We start from the raw sequence: 16400 nt of genomic DNA, 5'->3' as shown, positions 1-16400 counted from the left end.
CGATAACGGCTCCGTCGACGCCTACACCGTCGACGAGGACACCATCGACGGCGGCTCCGTCGACGACTCAATATCCTGATCCGATACCTAAACATTTTGGAGCATCTCCTTACCTGCCACAGAGAATTCTACCTATAAAGAGCAAGTCTTCTCTATTGCTTCCATCGCATACATCACCCAGTAAGGTCACACCAGTACCTCCGCAGCATCTATTTGCTGGCGAAGATGATGACGATGTTTATTCTGATGATGGTTTCTTTCCGGTGGCACGTAGTCCATCTGAACTACGCATTAAGTGCCAGGAGGAAGATGAAGAGGAAGATCTCCACCCTTATTCGGACCAGCAAGATCAGAGTCACCTACAACTTCAAGGGCAACAGGAACAGACAGTTCAGATGCCTGTCTCGTTGATAGCCAATCTTCAACAGATGATGCAGGATTATTATTCAAGATTTCCTCCACCTGGTTCTTCTACCCCGGTGCAACCTCCGCAGACACCAGTGTCCACTCCTGCTAGACCATTGGAATTTCCTGATCCTACCACAGCACCTTTGTCTGCACAAGATATTGCTCCACCTTCATCCGAGGACGAGCAAGAAGAAAGTGAAATTCAGGACTCGGATTCACTCATTCCAGAATGGGATGAGTATCAAATTCAAACTCCATCTCCATCTACGCCACCACCAGTGTACTCTCCACCGCAGGATATTGGTGGCTTCCATAGTGTGATGGAAAGGGCTGCGAAAATATTCCAGCTGCCAATAACATCGAAGCAGTCAGACTGTTTTCTTTATGACTTCAAGGAAGATACTAGGAAGTCTGTAAGGGCCATACCCATTGTTAACTTCATTTGGGAGGAAGGCCTTAAGGTCATGCAGACTCCATCCTCCATTCCCGCAGTCTTGCCGAGACTTGAAAATAAATATAAGGCACCAGACAATTCTCCAGCATGTTTGATTAGTCACCCTAAACCGGACTCGGTCATATCGCAGGCAGCTCAGAGGAGGTCCAGGAATCCATCGGCATCTCTGACTGCCCCCCCCAGACAAAGAAGGACGTCGATTGGACCCCATAGGGAAAAGGTTCTCAACAATGGCGGCCACCACTGTTATAGCAGAAAATTCTCTAGCAATCCTAGGGAGATACGACCGCCAGATGTGGTCTGATATGTCGCAGTTTATAGACATGTTATCTGAGGATAGTAGAGTAGAAGCACGCAAGATTCTACAGGAAGGTGAAAAGATTTCGGCTGAAATCATAGACTGTGCCATAGACGTCTCCTCTACAGGTTTTCGCCAGTTGGAGCGGCCGTACTCGGGCGCCAGGGGTGGCTCAAAGCTACTTCTTTTAGGCCGGAAGTACAATTAAAGATCCTGGACATGCCGTATGATGGCGAACTCTTGTTTGGCAAGCATGTGGATGATGCGTTACAGTCCATTAAAGCAGACACTGAGACAGACAGATCTCTGGCAACACTACAATACAAGAGACAGCCCTTTCGGGGAGCGAGAGGGAGAGGAACCTTTTCGTATAGAGGAGACGCTCAACAATATCGTCAATACTCCTCTTACCAAGGACAATTTCGCTCAACCTTTGTCCAGCAACAACCGCATTCCTTTCGACAACAGTCATCCACTCATTTCAGGCAACAAACGAGAGGAAAGTCGGCTTACAAGACCAAGGAGACGACAAGAAAGCACTGACCCTCATCGGATGCCTGCACCCAGCCCCTATATCAACACTCTAATAGGGGGCAGAATTTCCAAGTTTCTACATCAGTGGTCCAAAATAACTTCAGACAAATGGGTACTAGATATTGTCAACCGAGGGCATACACTAGAATTCAACCAACCTCCCCCTCATGTACCACCAAGAGGTCCCCCGCCAGCCCATCTCAACAAGCTTATGGATCAGATTGCTATCTTAATGAAGAAGGGAGCAATAGAGATCGTACCAAGGAGCCAGAGGGGAACAGGTTTTTACTCCCGCTTTTTCCTTATTCGGAAGAAAACAGGGGACTGGAGACCTATTTTAGATCTTCGTTCTCTCAACAAATTCCTCAAGAAGCAGTCTTTTCGCATGATCTCCCTTCAAGACGTCCTGCGCCTACTCAACATCTTTAGATCTTCAGGACGCTTATTTCCACATTCCCATTCACCCCAATCATCGGAAATTCTTACGATTCAGGGTTGCAGGCACTCACTACCAGTTCAGAGTGTTACCCTTTGGCCTCAGGTCGGCCCCAAGAGTATTCACCAAAGTTTTGGCACTGGTGGCAGCCCACCTCAGACAACTAGGGATACAGGTGTTCCCGTATTTAGACGACTGGCTAATAAAGGCACGAACAACATCAAAGGCTGCCAGGGACACGGAAACATGTCTATCTCTTTTCGGAGCTCTGGGCTTGACAGTCAATTACCCCAAGTCTCACCTAGATCCTACCCAGAACATCACCTTTCTAGGGGCCATCTTGGACACGGTCCAGGCAAAAGCCTTTGCTTCACAGGACAGGCGAAAGAAACTTCGAGATTTAGCAGCACGTCTCAGCAAAAGAAAGTCCGCTTCAGTGCAGACTTACAAGTCTTTTCTGGGGATGCTTTTGTCTTGCATTCCATTGATAGAAAACTGTCGTTTGCACATGAGGACACTTCAACAGCAGTTAGACAATCAATGGAAACAAATAGAAGGCTCTTTCGACGATGTAATCCGAATAACCCCAGCAGCAAAACAAGCTTTCAAGTGGTGGAAGGATACTCTCCTCGTCTCAGAAGGTTTGTCATTTCTGAAGGACAAGACGATGCACATAACAACAACAGATGCATCCCTAGAGGGATGGGGTGCTCATTTGCAGGATCTTTCAGTGAGAGGGAAATGGTCCACTCAGGAATCGACTCTTCACATAAACGTATTGGAGTTAAGGGCGGTTGCCTTGGCACTCAAATCCTTCCTCACAAACATCAGGAATTCTTCAGTCTTGATAAGAACAGACAATACCACGGTCATGCATTACATCAACAAACAGGGGGGCACAAGATCTCAAGCATTATCACTAGAAACGCAGAAGCTGTGGCATTGGGTAATTCAACATCAAATATCCATCAGAGCAGAACATCTCCCGGGGATCACCAACACCTGGGCAGATGCCTTAAGCAGGACTCGAACCAGCTGCCACGAGTGGGAACTCAGTCAGTTCTCAAGCGTCTCTTTCGTCGTTGGGGCAAACCTAATCTGGATCTGTTCGCGACCAGAGACAACAAGAAATGCCAACACTTCACAAGCTGGCGACCGCAGAAGGGATCAAAGGGGAATGCGTTTTTGATCAGATGGTCAGGGATTTATGCATACGCTTTTCCCCCGCTTCCACTCATCCCGAGACTTCTGCAAAAGATGAAGAGGTAACATGCAGAGTTCTATTAATTGCACCCAGATGGCCACGCCAGTTCTGGTTCACAGAACTTCTATTACTCTCGGAGCAGCCTCACGTTCGACTGAAGACAATACCGGACTTGTTAACAATGAATCAGGGTCAGGTTCGTCATCCCAACCCGACAACTCTTCGTTTATCAGCCTGGCTCCTGAAATCTATGAATTCGATGGACTAGATATCCCTCCAGATTGCAGGGATGTACTTGCCTGTGCCAGGGCTCAGTCTACAAACGGGACATACTGTATAAGTTCAAGTGGAAGAGATTTTGCTTATGGTGCTCAACTTCCAACGTTCATCCTCTAAGGTCCTCTCCTGAACAGATTCTGCTATATTTATTGCATTTAGCTAAATCCGGCCTTTCACATTCATCTATTAGAGTGCACCTGGCTGCCATATCCCGTTTCCGACGAACGTCTCAGTCACCTTCTTTATGGTCGTCCAGAATAATAAAACAATTTCTCAAGGGTTTGTTTAGGATGTTTCCGCCAATTCACTGTCCTTCACCTCAGTGGCATTTGAATATTGTACTCTCCCAGTTAATGAAACATCCGTTTGAACCCATTCATAAAGTGGACCTCAAATTCATTTCTTTTAAAACAGCCCTCCTTCTGGCCTTGACGTCAGCGAAGAGGGTTAGCGATATCCAAGCCTTCACAATTTCTCCACCTTTCCTCCAATTCAAGCCAGAGGTGGTCATTTTGAGAACTAATCCAAAATTTATACCTAAGGTTCCATCGTCTTTTCACCTAAATGAGCCAGTGGTTCTGAGAATTTTTTTTCCAAATCCACAAACTGCAGCGGAGCGCGCACTACATTCCCTGGACATTAAACGCTGTTTAAAATTTTATATACAAAGGACAAGCGACTTCCGTAAATCTGAACAACTGTTTGTCAGTTATGGAAAGATCAATAAAGGCAAAGCCGTTACTAAGCAGACAATAGCGCGCTGGATCTCTTCTGCCATACAGTTATGCCACCAGTTGGCAGGGAAACCATTATCATCCAGTGTCAGAGCGCACTCCACCAGAGCGGTATCCACTTCGGCAGCTCTATTCGCAGGAGTCCCTCTGAGCCAGATCTGCAGAGCGGCAACATGGACACGTGCTCACACCTTTACCCAGCACTACTGCCTTGAAGCTACGGACAGAATGGATGCCGCGGTAGGACAAGCAGTGTTACGTAATTTATTTGCATAAGGTGAGCCAATAACCTCTTACCCTCCATCCTCTATGTATTGTTAGAATTATATTTTTATGTTTATATATCTATGTGTAGAAATATATATATATTTTTTTTTCATATAGGTAATATGTTTAACGGTTGATTGACAAATGTTAATTACCTATATGAGTTCATATAGCATGCATTATACAACGGCATACTTTTGGTGTTTCAGAACCCAAACATTTTTTCCTACTGCTGGCTACTCTGATTCAAGCATGTGAATCTATGAAAGATACCCCAATACTGGAGAAGAAAATAAGGTACTTACCTGTAACTGTGGTTCTCCAGTATTGGTATCTTTCATAGATTCACATGCGACCCACCCTCCTCCCCAGAGAGGCTCACCTCCTTTGGTTTTTTCCTGTAATCACTAGTGCGGAGAAATCTGAGACTGAGCCTCTGTGCTGAGGATTCTAAAGGGGTGGTCACGCCTGATTGGCTGAATTTTGGGCTCTTTCCAAAGAGGCTGATAGTTCTACATTTGAATGTGTTTTTTCCTATTGACTTCAATGGAAAAAAAACTCTATTTATTGCTTTCAATGTACCGTGGGACTCCCACTTCGACGACGGGGAATGATTCAAGCATGTGAATCTATGAAAGATACCAATACTGGAGAACCACAGTTACAGGTAAGTAACTTATTTTCTTATGCCTCAGTGGGACTTTAATTTGGTCTTCATGTTCATGTGCATGCCTTTCATGCCTATGCCTTTCATGCCTGTACACAGTTTTTTCCATGACTGCTGACATTTAAAACTGTATTCCTCATTGCAGTTATGATGGTGCACTGTGTCAGCAAGCTACAGGTGCAGTCAATGTACCACCTTCTCCATGGACAAACTGGTGCTGCAAACTCACACTCCATTTCTGCTGAAACAGGTGTCTCCCTTCCACATGGGACAGTCCATCACCCAACCTGTCTTTGCTTCAGCAGTTGAAATCATTTTACCTTAAGTGCAAAAAAACAGCTCTAAATGGAATATATGTTTTTTTTTATTGGTTTTGCTGGTGCTAATAAGGTAAAGGTTGCCCAGGAGCACACTATGTCCAAGTGGATCATCCTGTGTATAAATACATGCTATACTCTGACCAAAAAAGTTTTCTTACAGCCTTTGGGTTCATCAGAGTCCAGGCAGCCGGTATAGTGTTAGCAAGAGTTGTTCAGTGTTAGACATTTGCCAGACTGTTACAGGGGTATCAGTACACACCTTAGGGATTATTGTCTTGACATTCACATCTACTGGGAGGACCATTTTGTTTGCTTGGTCCTGCAGGGCTTCCTGGAATATGTTCACTCCTCAGCACCTACACCTTTTGTGAGATACCACTTTGATACCTATTCACAAAGTGAAATGTGCAGTTTAGAAAATAACCATCAGAAAAGCAAGGTATTTGCCTCTCGTAATGCTCTTTATGGTGGAACCTCGAACTGCAGGTTCCTCCCCATTCTATGGAGTGACCTTTCACGTTTCTTTAAAAAAAATTAAAAAAAAGTCTCAAGATGGATCTTGCATTGTCACATTTCCAATGTGTTACAACTGATCCGTGTCGGAAGGCAAAGAAGAGATCCTAGGAAAATTGCTGTGGACTCAAAGGGGTAGCGGCTGTATATAATAGAGACTTCTAGCCACAGATTCATTACCTTTGAATTCTCCCCAGGTGTCAGACTGGATCTGGATGAATTATTTGTGAGTACCCCTGTGCGCCGTTAGGTGGAATTGGTCAGCTCCGCGTGGCGTCGTCGAGCACATATAGGAGCCACCTCAATGGGCTGACGTCAGTTCAACTCTTTCCGTGCCAGTTTACCCCTCTGTCACTTTTTGACAGCATTCTTTTGATGTTTGACGAACTTTGCTGCGCCCCCCCCCCAATCCTGGTGTGTCAAGGAAATGTGTTGGAGAAAGACAGGTTTTAAACCCTGTGACGCCTGTAACCGTGCTATATCAGTGACAGGCCCACTCATTGTTTGTCTGTGGAGTGCGACCACGACTCCAAGTCATGCACCGGCTGCCGGGCCATGGCATTGAAGACTTCGAAGGAGCGGTCCTTAAAGCTGCTAGCTTCCCAGCAAGCAACTCTGCAAGGTCTCAGTCTTGGTCAAGATGAAGCAACCAGGACCATTTCAGGAGTCCCAAGTCCTCTTCGTTCCATTTGAAGTCGTCGGAACTCTCAGGTGAGAGGCACGAAAAACACAGAAGTCTATACGCCTTATTTTTGAGCATGCCGATCCTTTCAGAGCGCCTTTGGACCCCATGGGGGGGATCAGAGTGGGGGGGGCTCCATCTTGTTCCATGCAGGCGGCTCCAACCCCAGCTCTGATGGACCCAAACCACCCACCCACCCAATGGATCTGGACTGGTGCAAGTCATGCCGCTACAACGTTCCCTGTCATCGGTCCAGATGCCTACTCTCCGGGTGCCAGGCCCATTGAATCTGACAGAGTTGCACCAACAGGCGCTCATTCCTGTGCCAACAGGACCCCAGTGTCCTAGGTTGCTGCCTAGGTTTTACTCTGAAGAGCAAGGCCTCGGAAGAATGTGAGGGGTCACAGGACCCTTTAAAATACCAGTCAGAAGAACAGGATATGGACTGGTATGAGGTACTGGGTGATGCGAACAGACTGGACAAGTTGCCAGATACCTGCATGCTTTCTCCCCCTACCGAGGCTACAGAGGAGGGAACGACCTATGCTGTGGTGGTGAAGAAAGGTGGCAGAGTTCCTGGACCTCAAGTTTCCCTCAGTGGCAGTCAAGACCACCATCTTGATGGAGGTGCTGCAACCGGAAGCTTCCTCCTCTGAACCCCTGCTCCCTTTCAACAAAGCACTCACCAGCCTCCTTCTGGGAACCCGGTAAAAAGCCCAGCACAGGGGCTCCTGTGAAAAGGAGGATTAGTTGCTGTCACTGCCCCGGCACAGGAGACCCAAGCTTCCTCGCCCACACCCTGTAGAGCTTGATGGTCCAAGCTTCCACTTCCCATTGAGCGTTCCTTGGTGCACACCAAGACAGGGAATTCAAGCGGATGGTTAGCGTTGGTAAGACAATGTTTTCTTCCACAAGCTTTGCATTTCTGTGAGTGAACACCGCATGCTTATTGGGCATCTATACCCACACACTGAGAGACATGGTTGCACAAGTGCTGCCACAGGTCCCGGACGAGACCTGGGCTATTCTCTCTCAAGCGGTCAAAGACAGGAGCGACGTATCTAAGTTCTTTATACGCTGTGGTTTGGACACAACAGACTTGCTGGGTAGAGATGGTTCCACAACGATGGTGCTCCGACACCATGCCTAGGACATGCCCTTTTAAGGCAATCATCTGTTTGGAGACAAAGCGGACTCCGTGCTGGAGTGCTTTAAAGACTTGTGGGCTATGCTCTAGTACTTGGGCCTCCAGCTCCCCTGTGTCATACCCAGTCTGCCTTTTGTGACTATAGAAGGGGCTTTTGACCACCCCAAGCCTATCCACGCTACTGGCTTGTGCAAGCATCCCAGCCTCTAGGTGAACAAGAGCGTGGCTTTTCTCGATCCCATGGGTCGAGTAGCCAGTGGTCTACTCCAACCACCACCACCCCTAGCAGCTGCAGCCTCCAAACCTTCCTAATCTTGCCCTTTCAGATCATGGGTGTGCAGTTGGTGGCAGGATCTGCCATCACTTCCACCACTGGCAGTCCATAAAATCGGACAGGTGGGCTCTATAGATTGTTCGGAGGAACTACTGCCTCCCCTTCGACACCACCCCTCTCTCCATATCTCCATCCTACAACTGGCTGACAGAGGATCATTTGTCCTTGCTCTGTGAGGAGGTCTGGGCTGTCTTCGCCAAGGGAGCCATAAAGAGGGTTCCAGTGCCAGAAGTAAGCTGTGGTTGCTACTCCTGCTACTTTCTGGTCCCCAAAAAGGACAAGAACTTCACCCTGTCCTAACTCTCTGAACCCTCAACTTGATTCCCACATTGGCTCAGGTCTTGTGTGCCCTGAACCCGGAAGACTGGATGGTAGCATCGGACTAGCAGGACACTTATTTTCACACCTGTCCTGCCTCCCCACAGATGTTACTTGTGGTTCACGGTAGGCCACAAGCACTTTCAGTTTACTGTGCTCCCGTTCAACCTTTCTAGCAGCCCTTGGGTGTTCACCAAGGTGATGGCAGTGGCAGTGGCTGTGGCTCACCTTCACAGATCAGGGGTGTCCGTCTTCCCCTATCTTAACGACTGGCTGCTGAAGATGAGCTCACCCCAGGCTGTCGTCTCCCACCTCCGGACTATCGCAGACCTCCTGCATTTGCTGGGGCTCACTGTAAATGTGCTGAAGTCACACCTGACTCCTCTCAGATGCTCCCTTTCATCTGAGTTGTTCTGAACACAGTGCAGTTTCGGGCTTATCCTCCTGAGTGTCGAGTCCAGAATATTCAGGCTATGATACAGATGTTTCAGCTTTTATTCTGGGTTTTGTTGAGACTGAGTCAGAGGCTGCTGGGCCTTATGGCCCACTGCAATCTGCTAGTGAGACATGCCAGATGGGATATGGAAGCTCTGCAATGGGACCTGAAGATCTAGTGGGTGCAGTATTAGGGCATCTCTCCGACAGGGTCCCCATCTTGAGAAGAAACTGCAAAGGACCAGCAGTGGTGGTTAACAAACCACGATTGGGTCAGAGGCAGACCCCTCTCCCTTCCCCAACGAGATTCCACAGTAATGATGGATGCGTCACTCCTGAGATGGGGGAGCGGGGGGCACCTGGGAGAGGTGGAGATCAGAGGACTGTGGTCTCCGGGTCAATCCCTATTCCACATCAACATGCTGGAGCTCTGTGCAATCCAACTGACAGTGAAAGACTTTTTACCCTCCATCAAGGGAAGGCTAGTTCAGGTGTTCATGGACAACACTAACACCATGTGGTACTGCAACAAACAGGGCAGGGTGGGGTTGGAGACCCCTGTCAAGAGGCTCTGCGTCTCTGGACATGACTGGAACAGCAGGGCATTTCCCTAGTGGTTCAGCATCTGGCTGATTCCCTGAACGCCAGAGCAGACTAACTCAGCCATTGATGCCTAGCAAGTCACGGGTGGAGTCTCTACCAGTTAATGGTGCAAGGTCTCTCTCAGCTCTGGGAAAATCCTTGCTTAGATCTGTTCTCCTCTGCCAAGAATGCACAATGTCAGCCGTTTTGTATGCTGAAGTTTCCAAGGCGGCTCCCACTCGGCGACACCGTTGTCTCGAGTGGAGCTCAGCCCTCCTGTATGCCTTTCCGCTCATTCTAGTCTTGCCCAGATTTCTCAAGAAGATCAGGAATGACTAGGCCCAAGTCATTCTTGTGGCTCGGGGCTGGACACTGAGTCTGGTATCACAATCTACTGCAAATCAGTGTTGATCGTCCGATCAGGCTTCCCCTTCAGAAGGATCAAAACGGCAGCACCCCTAGAGGGCCCACCACCCGCACCTGTCATCTCTCCGCCTTCTTGTGTAGAGGTTGACCAGCGGCAGATGACCGCTTTCGACCTTCCTCCCAAAGTCTGCAATGTTGGTCTGCTCTGGGCATTCTGAAGAGTTCTTTCTGTTTGCCTGCCTTCTTGCAGCTACCTGACCAACCCTCCTTATTAAAATCCACTATTGTAAATGGATTTCTGAAGGGCCTTTTACTCATGTTTCCACTTTCTCCTTTTATTATGACTCAGTGGGACCTTAATTTGGTCCTCACATTCTTGATATGTGCTCTTTTTGTGCCTCTCCATAATTGCCCCCACTGGCTGCTCACGATTAAAACAGCCTTCGTCATGGCCGTTACATGTGCCCGGAGGGTGAGAGCGCTTAATGTCTTCCAAGTATCCATGCAAACTGGTTGTTTGCACTAGGGCCTCTTTCCTACCAAAAGTGGTAACATCGTTCCATGTGGGGCAGTGTCACCTTGCCCACTTTTTACGCTCCTCCACATCCCGCTAAGGAAGAGGAATGACTCCACTGTCTGGACCCAAAAAGAATGTTATCGTTCTACCTTGATCGAACTAAAGCGTTCCAGGTGGACGACCAACTCTTTGTTGGGTGTGTTGGGGCAAAGAAAGATCAGGCGGTGCAGAAACCGACCATCTCTCTATCTCTCTATAAAGTTCTGCTACTCAAAAGGCAACCTCCTGAAGGCTTATGAGCTCATGCCACCGAGCTAAAGTTGTGACAACTGCACTTGGAGTCCCAGTCCTGGACATCTGCCAAGCAGCAACGTGGGCTTCCCCGCAATACGCTACCAAACAATACTGTCTGAACAGTCGGGTCCGTAGGGACGGGCATTTCGCCTGTTTGGTCCTGCAGGCTTTCTACTTCAAGATTGTCCACAGACCCACCACCATGGATGGTATTGCTTTGGGTATCTTTTCAAAAGTAAGGAATCTGCAGCTAGAAATCTCTATCAGATGTTGCTTACCTTCAGTAACGTCTTATCTGGTAAAGACGGTATCTAGCCGCAGATTCCTTAACAACCCACTCGTCCTTCCAGCTTTGCAGATAGATTTCTAGGGTCAGAAATGACCCCTTTCAGGGCCCTAGTTTGGACACACTAGTGCTCTTATTGCCTCCTTGCTTCTGGTGTGGAAAGTCGTGAAAATTACCTAATGTCAGTGTGCCAAGGCGGCGTCTATATAGGTGAAGCAAACCTCACTTCTGGTGCGGACGACCAAAGCCACCTATCCGTATGTAGGGATACTCACGAAAACGATCCAGTCTGATGCCTGGGGAGAATTCAAAGGTAAAGAATCTGCGTCTAGATATTGTCTCTACCGGGTAAGGCATTACCGAACATAAGTTACCGAAGGTAAGTAACTTGTTCATTTGCCTCGTCATTGGTTTGGGAGGCTGTGTGAGATTACCCCAGAGCCCAATGGTGCCACCTTTTGCCATGCAGGAGCAACTGCTATGAAACGTTCCAAACCCATTCTGGCACTTGGAGATAGTTGAAAATTTAAAATAATCTGCAGTTAGAGTATCCAGTAGCAAGAGCATCACTAAATGTAAGTAACTTGTTTTTCAGGGTTACTTAAAGACAGGCCACCCCCACAGTCCCCCCAAATGTTGTCATGCTAAGCAGTGATTCATCTGCGTGCTATGCTCTGTAGGAGACGGAGAAGAAGGGGATGAAATTAGAGATTCCCCCCCTACCCATGACCCCTAACGTTTGCTGGGTGCTCAGTATGACGATCTTTTGTGTAGCAAGACCTTACCCCCACCATCACGGCTGCACTGTTTTAGTTTTTGGACCCCTGCCCCAACCATAGATTTTTTCAGTTTTTTATTATGTCTGACTTTTAGCAAAACGCTGATCATGATCTTGTGCCCGCTGGATCAGTTTCTCTCTTTTGCTTGTCACTTGGTCCCTCCTCCTCCTCTCCCAAATGCCAGTAGTGAAGGTATGGACATCGAGTTTGATCAGGTCTTAGTCACCCACACAAAATTGAATGTAATTGCCAAAAATGTGTTTTAAAGTATGCTTCCTGTGCACTATCCCCACAATTTAAAAAAGAATACTCTTTATGCTTCTTTGGTAACTTCCTACCCAGATACCTCGAGCATCATTTGTCTAATACTCCCAAAAAAGACACTTTACACACTTCCCGCTAGAGTATTGGGTAGGGTCTATTTAGCTTAAGTTCTGATAGCAACAGCATACTGGCCCTTATTACTTGCAAAAGTCCTCCGGCCCTAGTGGATGTCCTGACACCAGAGATTGATTGTCTTGGAGGACAGCATTTACAGCATACTTCTAAATGGCGGGCATCTACACTGAGACAGGCCCAAATTACTTTTGGAGACTATTTCCTTATGTTCCTGGGACACCATCAGAACACATCTCATCTGCTCTGCCCTCTAGAAGGACTCCTCTGGTTAAGCAAAGATTAATCACCTCTCAAATCACACCTCCACAAATTCAGCATCCACCTGTAAGTTCTGCTCCTCAGACATTCAAATGTCTACATTTGTCCATTGGTGCCCTCGGGGTCATTTCTTGAAAGAGTTTCAATCTTACTGAAATTGAGTAATTAATCTACAAATATGGCATGCACACCTTTTGACTGTGGTATTGGCTCTAATACTGTACAGTTCTCCTGGAAAACTCACCTGATTGTCTCTACCTTAGGCATCACCCCCAACTCTTTTCAACTCTGTTGGGTAGCAAATGTGTACTTTCGTTATGGAACCTTTGCTGATGTGTTTTTTTAGTACATGGCTCTTTTCTCAACCCAGGTGAGTTGTGCTCCTCGTTAACAGTAATTCTCACTAGAGAATTAGCAGGGAGAATTCCAACATCTCCATCCTTCTCACATCCTCTTGAAAAGGTGCTGAACACTAGAAAAACAATTTGTCTTTTAGGTGTTTAGTTTTAATTGTTCTAGCTTTCGTAGTTTGTTTGTGTGAGGAAAGCTATTTATTATATGTGGTGATGTGAGACCTCGCTGTGTAATAAACTCACTACCTGTACTGGGTCCAGTAAGATTTATTTGAAAAACAACCACCTCAAACTTGGGCGGCTGCGGCTCTGAGCAGGCAGGTTTTATCACAGGAACAAGTGTAATGCATTAAGCAGTACCAAATCAGTTTAAAACAAAAAAAGATTATTTAAAACAAACTGACACCAATTTATAAAAATGTATTCTATTTTTATCCTTAAAATGACACCTTAACAACAAAAATCCACTTGAGCGTTCCGGAGAGGTGCATTTTTAAAGAAACAAATCATTTTTTTGTTTTCTTCAATGCAATAAATCATTGTAACGGAGAGCGCTCGAGGTCAAACGTCACAAAGTTTTGAAAACTTTTATAAAGTTGGTAACTACTATTCCAGTCGACTGTGGATGACTAACTCTGGCAGGGAGCCGGTCACAGAGGCCAATGAGGCTTGGTATGACCGTTATCTCACATTCAAAGCAGTCTCCAGTCCAGTTCGAGGCTCTATGTGTGAACCACCATAGACTATAATGGAGTTGTTCAGAGGCAAGGGATACAGGATGCTGAATCGATGGGCAGTGTCTTTCAGGACCATCTCTCGATCCATGAAGACAGTGAGGCGACTTTGGCTGCAGGGATTGATGCCAAAAGCCAGTAGCCATTGGTCTACGGTTACAGCAAATCCAGTGATTCCTTTTATCTGGTGATAACTTCCATCTTGGGCAACCAAGCTGCTCTCCTGACCATTATATTGGGTCCAGTCCACTCAAGTGCAACTTTTGAGGGTCGGGTCTCAGTCTCCCAATGCTGCATGTTGGCTGTCATCTGTGATCAGACGGTAATTCCCACCAACTCGCCAAGGCAAGATTCTTCCTTTTGTGCCTCTGTAGCTGTAAGAGGAAGTCCATCAATGGATTCTTAGATTCACTTCTCTTGTCTGGGATGACTGTTCCTCGAGCTGGACACCACAGGCACAGTCCTCTTTGTTAGCCCAAGGATCAGCAAGTGCAAACCAGTCTTGGTGAATCCTCTCTCTGCTGGGTTTAAGGAACAGCAGAGTAGGCCTTCTTCGGTCCACTTTTCAGTACTGAGGTATGGGTGCCAGGGGTAACGATTTTATGCCCAGTTGGTGCCGGGGGTAAGGGGTTGGCGACTTCTAGACAGTGGGCTACCACCTACTGACTACCTCCTGTGAAGTGTGGCATCTAGCTATCCCAGAATGCACTATTCTGCTCCCTCCCAATGTGGCAGAACCATTCTCTCTGTGTTTGGAGCTTGGTAGCCCACCCCTGAAATGTAGCTACCTGGGCTACGCTTCCACAGAAAAACCTGTTTGGCAACATCTTCCCCGCCTCTGCCTACAGCACCAACCTGTCTGAAGGAACAAGAGCAGCATTTGGCCTTCAAAGGCAGCTGCCCCTTTGAAGCTCACCTTTTTGGGCTCAACCCTACTTGAGAGTTGTTCACACCTCCCTCCAGGAGGGTCAAAACTGCCTTGTTGCCAACAACCATGAGCAGTCTCTGGAATACTCTGGGCAGCAAAGTGGCATTCCGACTAAAGTTGTAATTTATGCAAAAGTTACATTTAAATTCTACTAGACCATTAAACCAGGTTTAATGCAGCATTTCCTTGATACTTTGAAATATCATATTTAGTAGTCCCATTCAAACATTAGCACTGCAGAGTTGTCAGCATCTAAATCTGTACTCACCAGTGGTCATACTTGCCTTTCCACAGGAAAAAGTGAAATTGCTGGGTTTTCACTGTCAGCTTATGTAAAGGTAAGGACTGTATGTCCATGGTTTTAATATTCTACACCTTGCCTTTAGGACTTAGTAGGCCTGCATAGGGGTTAATATTAAAATGGAAGATCTTGGGCTTTTTCATTACTTTAAATGGCAAAGTTGAGTAAGCAGTTGAAAACTTCTCCACCAGCCAGCAATGACGGACTGGGTGTCACACTTTGTTTTGTCACACTCGTGGTGTCATAATAAGCGGTACAGTACACAAGAGACACTATTTTATAGACCCTGGGTACACTGCCACCATATACCAGGGACTCCTAAGCATGGTAATTTATGTTAATTGTGGATGAGCCTATTAGACTTACATGTTTTAAGGGTTAGAGCGCTGGCACTGAGGTTGCCTTTTGTTTTGAGCTAGAACCTTAGGTGTGTAAATGGACAGTGGAAAAACCAACAACTATGTTTTTGCAGTTCACCTTTTCACACTCCCAGTGGTACAGCCCATGCGTAATGTGACTGCATCACGAACATCTACATCCAGCACTGCAGCATCTATAACTCTATTTTGGGGGTAGGTTCTTTTGTCATCACCCTAAATAGTGATGCACCCAAATATTTTTAATAAAAGAGCTGGGGTTCGGTGTGTGGGTGAGGAAAGCTAGGGTTGGGCTATCTTTGTCCTCAACCTCAAACCTGTATGGCAATACCGCACATGTTTGTCATGGGCTTCCCCTCTCCTGATTGCTTGTTACCCCGCTCCCCCCTCATCATCAGTACAGTCAGTGGAATGGTCTTCACATTGGAAGATACTTTTGGCATCCTCATTTTGATCCGGCAAAGCCTGTTAGTACCACATGTTCATGGAAGAGATGTCAACGCTCTGAAAAACACCCAGATAAAAGGTTAGGGGGGTTGCCTTTAGATTTTTAATTTGACAGCACTCTTTAAAATTGTTAGACTCTAAAGGGCCGTCCTCTGTATAGACCACTAGTATGCACTGGAAGACTGTGTTCATCATCGGTAGCGCCCAGTGGAGGAATTTGCTCATTAGCAGTAGAATCCTTTGGGAGGATCCCTTCCTTGTCTTCAGTGATCATTGGAAGGCTCTTTTCGTTGACAAAAGCTTTAGGCATCTGTCTAGTAAATGAATTAATTATATTCATGGACAGTTTGTTTATATCACTTGGAAGAGATTATTTTGATACTGCTTATGTAGAGGTGTAGGTTCCCAGATAATCCCTTGTGGTTGATATCATTTGACAACATAAATTTGTAGATGATGCATAGGTGTGAGGCCAGCTATTTATTTAACCAGTCTTGGTGTGACTGATGATGTGTGAGGTGGTGTTCCAGGTATTAGCCAGTTGATTAGTCCGTAGCAGTACAAGATAGACTCTACTGATGTAAGGAACTACATCTGAAACAGATTAACCTGCCATGTTTCCACCCGCAACATATTATTTTTGGGTGAGAAAAGGCCACATTTGAAAGTTTAACTTTTTAAAATAAGTGCTTATTCTCTTAACTACTTAGAAGGAATGAGGAAGACACCTTGTAGATGGAGTGGTCTTA

The 16400-nt window shown here is 46.6% G+C and overlaps 1 protein-coding gene across 1 annotated transcript in view; it reads left to right on the top strand.

Annotated features, from left to right (window-relative positions):
* The window catches only part of NUF2 (NUF2 component of NDC80 kinetochore complex), a 218344-nt gene that overhangs the window by 134967 nt on the left and 66977 nt on the right, over positions 1-16400 (top strand). The window lies entirely within an intron of this gene.

Source organism: Pleurodeles waltl, chromosome 4_2 (assembly GCF_031143425.1).
Source record: "Pleurodeles waltl isolate 20211129_DDA chromosome 4_2, aPleWal1.hap1.20221129, whole genome shotgun sequence".
NCBI lineage: Eukaryota > Metazoa > Chordata > Amphibia > Caudata > Salamandridae > Pleurodeles > Pleurodeles waltl.
Note: the sequence above shows the minus strand (reverse complement) of the source record. Positions and strands in the feature narration are given on the sequence as shown.